This window comes from Pinus tabuliformis, chromosome 4_2 (genome assembly GCF_031772625.1).
Source record: "Pinus tabuliformis cultivar Carrire ecotype Pingquan chromosome 4_2, CPIR1, whole genome shotgun sequence".
In the NCBI taxonomy this organism is placed as follows: domain Eukaryota; kingdom Viridiplantae; phylum Streptophyta; class Pinopsida; order Pinales; family Pinaceae; genus Pinus; species Pinus tabuliformis.
The window spans coordinates 640665295-640672934 of NC_142304.1; the positions used below are offsets into that span (position 1 = coordinate 640665295).

The window sequence follows — 7640 nt, forward strand, 5'->3', positions numbered from 1 at the left end:
TGTAAAAGAAGTTTCTCATTAAAGAAAGAAAGAGACGAATTGCAGCAGGTGGTTTTCACCCACATTGGGTTTCCAACTTATATCATGGTGTTCATGTGTGTGGCTCTTGTGTGATGATTCTGTTCTGTTATACTGCACCTGTTTACTCCTAAATTGCTTAATAATGTTCTGATGCATTTACTGAAGATAAGATTAACTGAATCATAAAATATCTGCATATACGCTAGTTGCTTTAGACACAGTCGCGTGTACACGCTGGTTCACTTAACAGAAGTCGCGTATATGTTTCTGAGTAGGAAATTGAAAAGGTTTTATTAATCTGATAATACTGATTCACCCCCCCTCTCAGTATTATTTCCAACACATACTTGTACTTGTTCGTTAGAAACTTGGCACATCAAAAATTTTAATGTGATAAATGCCGAATAGGAAATTCAAATTATTTCTCATTAGAGAAAACTGAATTCTCAGAAATATTTAGTAATAACTGAAATATTATTTCATCTATCACATTATCACATCTTAACAAAAGTACAGACAAAATAAAAGTTCCAAAACTACATACAAAATAAAGTTCTGAAAGTTTTGCGAAACATAACGCTGCAAAAGTAGAAACTTCAGCTGAAGCAAAATCAAGACTCCCGAGATAAAAATCAGGAGGACTTACAGCTCACAGGTGAGTACTGCACCTGGAGACTGCACTCATACAAAGAGAACTCTCTGTACACTCTACTCTCCATCAAATGAATGATTACATTATTAAATACATCACTAGAAATCAGGTAGTTGCAAACAAACTCCTAAACTCTAAGAACAAATCCTAAACTAAAGAGATATGTTACAACTTATGTAACCATTTCTCCATAAATACAAAATAATATTAATTATTTTCAACTCCCCCCCTTAATGGAGAAAGGATTATCCTGAACTCCTAGCATCCCTCTAAACAATTCAAACTTTACACGCCCAAGAGGCTTAGTAAAAATATCAGCCATGTTATCACAAGTTTTACAATATTCCACACATATTTCTTTTCACTGTAGCTTCTTTCGAACAAAATGAACTTGAGTATCAATATGCTTGGTATTTTTATGAAAGACTGGATTTTTTGCAAGCTTGATGGTACTCTAGTTGTCGGTTTTCATAATAGTTGATTCTTTCTGCTCTTCTCCTGCATCGTTGAGAAGTCTTCTCAACCAGAGAGCTTCACATGTGGCTGCACACAATGCTTGGTACTCAGCTTCACATGAAGATAGAGCAACAGTGTGTTGCTTTTTGCTGCTCCATGCTATGACCCCAGATCCAATGTTGAATGTGTAACCTATGATAGATCTCCAATCATCCAAGTTACCTGCCCAATCAAAATCTGAAAAACCTGCTAGAATAACATCAGAAGTGTCAGTGTACAAAATGACATAATTACTAGTACCACTAAGATACCTTAACACACTTTTTGTTGCAACTCAGTGACTTTCGAGTGGTTTTGACATGAACTGGCTCAACAAACTAACAGAATATGCCAAATCTGGTCTAGTTGTAGTCAGATATATCAAACTGCCAACTAGCTGTTTGTACATGGTAGCATCCACCTGTTTAGTACCATCGTCACTGGTCAACTTTAAATTCTGCTGTAATTGTGTTGCTGTTGAGCTGCACTGCTCCATTCTGAACCTTTCCAACAAGCTTATGGCATACTTCCTTTGAGTAACAAAAGTTTGTCCAGAGTCTCTCCATACCTCCAATCCCAAACAATAAAGAAGGTTTCTGAGATCTTTCATCTCAAACACTTGTTACATTTGCTGTTTGATTTCTTTGATTAGATTGTTAGCGTTCCCTGTTATGATCATATCATCTACATACAAAGAAATAAAAATAATTTGCCTCTGTTTATTAAACTTGGTATACAGATTTGGATCATTCAAACTTCTATGAAAGCCATGCTGAACAAAAAATGAGTCAATTTTCTCATACCACGACCTGGGTGCCTGTTTTAAACCATAAAGTTCCTTTTTCAATTTACACACAAGATGTTCATGTCCCTTTTTCACAAAACCTTCAGGCTGTACTAAATAAATTTCTTCTTTCAAGTCACCATTCAGAAATGCAAACTTAACATCTAGCTAGTGTAGCTGCCATTTGTGTTTTGTTGCTAAGGAAATTAGCATTCTAATGGTGTTTAATTTGGCTACAGGAGCAAAGCTCTCATCGAAATCTATTCCCTCTTGCTATGAGTAACCCTTTGCTACGAGTCTAGCTTTAAATTTCTCTATACTCCCATCTGCATTTATTTTTGGTTTATCCAGCCATTTACATCCTATGGGGGTTTTACCTTCAGGAAATTCAACCAAATCCCAAGTATGGTTTCTGTTTATTGATTCTATTTCTTCATACATTTCAGCCCTCCATGCATCAGATTTACTTGCTTCCTCATAATTTGCAGATTCTACAATGTTTAAAATTTTTGACATTAATGCATAGCCTTTCAATTTAAAAGATAATCAAGTCTTCCTACCTGATCTCCTAGGTAGGGGACTTACCTCAATTTCAACCTTTTCCGAGCTTGCATCTTCATTGATTACATCGTCTATTACTTCTTCTTCTTCTTGTTTCTCCTCCTGCTCTTCATCCTCCTCACTGTTTTCTTCCAATAGCAATGGAATGTGTCATTCACTGTTAGAGTCATTCTTTCCTTCTTCAACCTGTTCATGAAATATGACATCTCTGCTTGCAAAAACATTGTGAGTAACAGGATTAAATAACTTATATGCCTTGAACTCAGTGCCATTTCCAACAAATATACATTTCAGGGCTTTAGGATCTAACTTCTTCCTATCTGCCTTAGGTATATGAGCATAACCTTTTGACCCAAATATTCTTAAAGGACTCACTGTCTGGTTTGAATCCAAACAATGCTTCAAAAGGGGTTTTGAAGCCTAAACATCTAGTAGGACTCCTATTCTTTAAATATACAGCAGTGTTAATAGCTTCTACCCAAAGACCATTTGATAAACCCTTACCTTGAAGCATGCTCCTTGCACACTCCACAAGAGTTTTGTTCTTTCGTTCTGCCACTCCATTCTGCTATGGAGTGTGTGGCACTGTAAACTATTGCACAATCCCATGATGCTTGCAGAAATCCATGAACTCTCCCAACCTATATTCTCCCCCTTGATCTGAGCGGAGAATTTTTATCCTTTTTCCTGTCTGGTTTTCTACCATGGATTTAAATTCTTTAAAATACTGAAAAGCTTGACTCTTTTTACTCAGAAAGTATACCCATGAGAATCTAGTGCAATCATCTGTAAATAAGAGAAAGTAGTATGCTCCTCCTAAAGACCTGGTTTGCATGGGTCCACAGATGTTTGTATGCACCAGTTCTAAAATGTCTCTTTCCTTTCTATTAACATGCAAAGGAGATTCTTCTCTATGCATTTTCCCTAATGCACATCCATCACAATCCAGCTTAATATTATGGAAAACAGGGAGTCCATCAACCATACCTTTTCTCTGAAGTAGGATGAGGTCTTGCAGATTAAGATGGCTGAATCTCTGATGCCAGAGATTTTCGGCTGTCGATCCAACTGCAACCATTGCCTACTGTGTTATACTCTTCACATCTAGTCTGTACAAATTCCCCAAGCGCACTCATGTTGCAACTGTTTCCATCTGGATATCCTTAATGACACAGTTAGTCTTAAAGAATTGAACTTGCATGTCCTCATCAGTAGTCATTGAGACAGATACCAAATTTTTCTTAATTCCTGGAACATACAATACATTTTTAAGATGTCTAATGTCTCCGCTAGGTAATTTTACAAGAATGTCACCATGTCCTTTGATCTCATGTCCACTATCATCTCCTAAATAGATTTTCGACCCACATGAAGTTTCTTCAAGAAATTCAAACCAATCCTTCTTACCAGTCATATGTGAGGATGTGCTAGAGTCAACATACCATATGTCGTCCTCATCTTCCTTTGAAGCTGAAAGAGCACAATCGACTATAAATAGTCGAAGTTCGTGGCTATGATCCTCCTCTTCCTTAACGAAGTAACCCTTATGTTTTCTCTGTTTGTTTCTTCCTTCATCTGCCTACCTCTTATAATAATCTCTAATCTCATGTCCAGGTTTCCCATAGTAAAAACATTTCTTGATGGGAAAATTATTAGCAGACATACCTTTAAACAGTCTCTTCTGAAATGTGTTGACTCCTCTTTGTTGCTGCTGTTGCGGTTGCTGATGCTGCTTCCCTTTAAACTGTCTCCTTTTTGCCATCAGAGCAAGGTCATTGCTCTAAGATTTCAAATTTTGTCGTCGCTCTTCTTCTTGTATCAAAATCCCTGTCAGCTCTTCAAATGAAGGGGCTTTCTCCCTTGCTGACAACCCTATGATAAATGTCTGGTAATCATCAATCATTTCATTCAACGTGATCGTGACCAGATCTGAATTGGAAACTTTCTCTCCGATATCTCCCAATCTGTCCTTCAGGTCTTTGACTCTCGCAATGAATCCAGCAGCAGATTCATTCTCCTCCATCTTCAATGCAAATAGCTTGCATTTGAGTGACAAGACACAGTTTGAATTTTGCGTCTGGTATAGGTTTTTAATGGTCGTCCAAATGTCAGCGGCCGATTTACAGTCTCTAATATGTGGGATAACATTGTCCTTGACGGACATCTTCAATATGACTTTTGCTTTTGTCTCCCTTTTATCCCAATCTTGTTCTTGTGTGGTTGATCCCAATCTCAGCTCATTTCCCGTCACAATCGACCACACATTTGCACTTTCAAGTAAAGTCTACATCTTGAATTTCCAGTTGTTGAAATTTGATCCATCGAGTTTGCCAGACTCATGGAGATACGATTCTAAACTGTTATTCATATTGACTTATACCAGATCCGAACCTCTGTTTTCCTAAAAAAAAAAATTGTACCTTCAATATGCCACCACCGGGCAAGTTCGATCTATTGCCACCGAACAGATCTGGAACTCTAATGCGCCACCACCAGGCAAATCCGATCTGCTGCCACCGAACAAATCTGGAACTCTAATGTGCCACCATCGAGTAAGTCCGATCTATTGCCACCGAGTAGATCAGGAACTTCAACACGCCACCACCAGGCAAGTCCGATCTGCTACCACCGAGTAGATCAGGAACTCCAATATGCCACCACCGGGCTACTCCGATCTGCTGCCACCGAACAGATCCAGAAATTCAAAGTGCCACCACCGGGCAACTCCGATCTGCAAAAAATTGCATATTTTTCAAAGAGAAAGAGGTTGGTGCTCCTTCGACAGCGAAATGCCTGCGCCAGAAACAAAATCGATGCGAGGCACGAAATTGGCGCGATTAATCCTTGATTTTCCACGCCAACTGTACTTTCTGGCGCGCTTATCACCCTCAGAACCGCGCCAAGTGGCGCGACTGTTCCTTAAAAACCCGCGCCAACTCTTCTTTCCGCTCAAAAATGGCGCAACTGTTCGCGTCAAAACTGCGCCAACACTTTCTTGCGCTCAGAGATGATCAGTCATCTGAGACCTATTCTCAGGTGTTACTGCAGTCCACCTGATTCTACAAATGCGCCACTCTGTAATCAATGATGCATCCTAAAAAAAATTAAGGCTATCCTTACTCTGTGCTTTGATACCAAGATAAAAATCAAATTTGAATTAAAAAGAAGGAGTTACAACTCATAGGTGAGTACTGCACCTGGAGACTGCATTCAAACACAGAGAACTTTCCGTACACTCTACTCTCCATCAAATGAATGATTACATTATTAAGTACTTCACTAGAAATCAGGTAGTTGCAAACAAACTCCTAAACTCTTGGAACAAATCCTAAACTAAGGAGATACGTTACAACTTATGTAACAATCTCTCCATTAATACAAAATAATATTAATTATTTTCAACTTCCTGGCCATGAGACTTTTTCTGAAGCTATACCCAAGATTCAACTACACAAAATTAGAAACTCGGCCGAAGAAAAATGAAGACCACGCTTCGGTAATCGTCTTATAAGATAAAATTTTGTGTGACATGTATGATTTCGTTTTCACAGCTACGATTGTTTGGGAAAATAACTCTGAAAAAAAAAGCATTCTCAGTTGAGACTATGGTTTCTTTGCCTACAGAATGAGCCAAACTTTCTTCACATATATACATCACTGAGCATCCTCGGCGGTGGCATTCACCCATGAAATTCCGTTCCAGTAATTTCAAATTTTGCTTGCTGTTGTGATACGAAATCATTTTGAATCATCCTCCGAGATATCATCCTCCCACAGAGACTCATAAAAAACAGCCGGAGTCACAGGATAACCATACACGGCATCATCTGAATACATGTTGGCCATTGAATCTCCATCCAAAAGGTTCATGATGATTCCAAGTTCAACAGCAGTATGGTCCACAAAGAAACTAAGCTCTGCACGAACATCGTCGTAATACGTCAAATTTCCTTCCGAATGCATGTCTCCTATATCAGAAGCTGTTTAATTATACTACCCTTCGCATCAACATCATCTGCTTGCCCTTTCAATCCGACTTCATCTTCCAGAGATTTCATAAGCCCGTTCAGCCTCTCGTCCTCAAGATGAATCGTAGTATGGATTTCTTGTGGATTACTGTTAATATCATCCATATTATCGATCATCTCGAGCAAAACCATGAGATAACTATCTTGCATCAACTTTATGCTATTGCTTCTCTTTGCATCGGGCAAAGTCAATTCCCCATTCTGATACTCTTCTCTGCCTCGCTTATTCTGAGAAACTTGGGAGGAGTCGGCCATCTCTGCAAAGTAATGCCGTAATTAAAAGACAACAACAAATAAGGCAAAAGAGAGTCTGGTTTATATAAGATATGCGTTTTCCTTCGAGCTTTGATAGTTATACACGAGTATAAATTCTGCTCAAGCTATTTTCAGGTATATATAGTCGTCTCATAATTAGACTACTCATAATTTAGTAGGACTAAAATTTTTCACTAACCACTAGGCCACATCCATAACACTCCAAAGTTCATTAGACCACATCCATAAAACTCATTCGAACTTTGATAGTTTCAAAGCCTTGACTACTGACTTTTCAACCATGCAGAGCCCTCTCAACTCGAAAGCTAACAAGATAATATAGAGAGTTAGCTGTATGTTGAATGATAACAGATTGTAGATACTAAAGTGTCGCATGAGGTGATAGCTTCCTAACAAACCCGATGTAGTTTCTTGACTGAAGTGTCTCATGAGGTGAAAGCATCCTAACAAACCCAATGTAGTTTCTTGACTTTCTTTTACTTTGCTTCCTTGCACCCGGCGAAGTCGAAATCATGTTGCCGAGGTACAGACGCCCTTTCAAAGTTAAAAAAATAACTTCAGTCATTCAATGTTCAAATTGACCACATTCATGATTCAGATCTTGACACGTAACGCTACGACAACTGCCAGTCTTCTGTGCTACTATGAGGTTTAGTTCAAGCTTCAAAATCTCTCCGCGATTATCATGATCTATGTAGACTGAAGTCTTCGCAAATCGCAGTTATATTCAACGCTCAACGAATTTTGAAATCTATTTTGTCCAGTTACTTTATATTGACTTAATCTTACTGGGCAAACAGAAATGAAATTATTCGCTACTCGC

General features: G+C 38.5%; 1 pseudogene; it reads right to left on the reverse strand.

Annotated features, from left to right (window-relative positions):
• Positions 1-6193: 6193 nt before the first annotated feature.
• Positions 6194-6796, reverse strand: LOC149170989 (uncharacterized; annotated as a pseudogene).
• Between the last annotated feature and the right edge of the window lie 844 nt (positions 6797-7640).